This window comes from Geospiza fortis, unplaced genomic scaffold (assembly GCF_000277835.1).
Source record: "Geospiza fortis unplaced genomic scaffold, GeoFor_1.0 scaffold10, whole genome shotgun sequence".
NCBI lineage: Eukaryota > Metazoa > Chordata > Aves > Passeriformes > Thraupidae > Geospiza > Geospiza fortis.
In genome coordinates this window covers 1,614,698-1,614,935 of record NW_005054326.1, presented here as the reverse complement: position 1 = coordinate 1,614,935, position 238 = coordinate 1,614,698, and positions in this window count along the sequence as shown.

The following is a 238-nucleotide window of genomic DNA, read 5'->3' as shown; positions in this document are numbered from 1 at the left end:
TTTTTTTTTTTTTTTTTTTTTAGCTTTTTATATCTTAAAGCCAAAGTGTAAAAACTTCCAGGTCCTTCAGCATGGTTTATTCTGGTCCTTGGTTAACAATATTTTGCTCACTTGCAGCTCTTTCTCCCATCAGCAGTCCCCCCTCCCTTTGAAGCACCTCGCTTTAATCCTTACAGTCAGATAACTAAAGGCTCTAATTGTGCCCATAGGAGGCTGTTACAGACCTGTACCCCCAAAT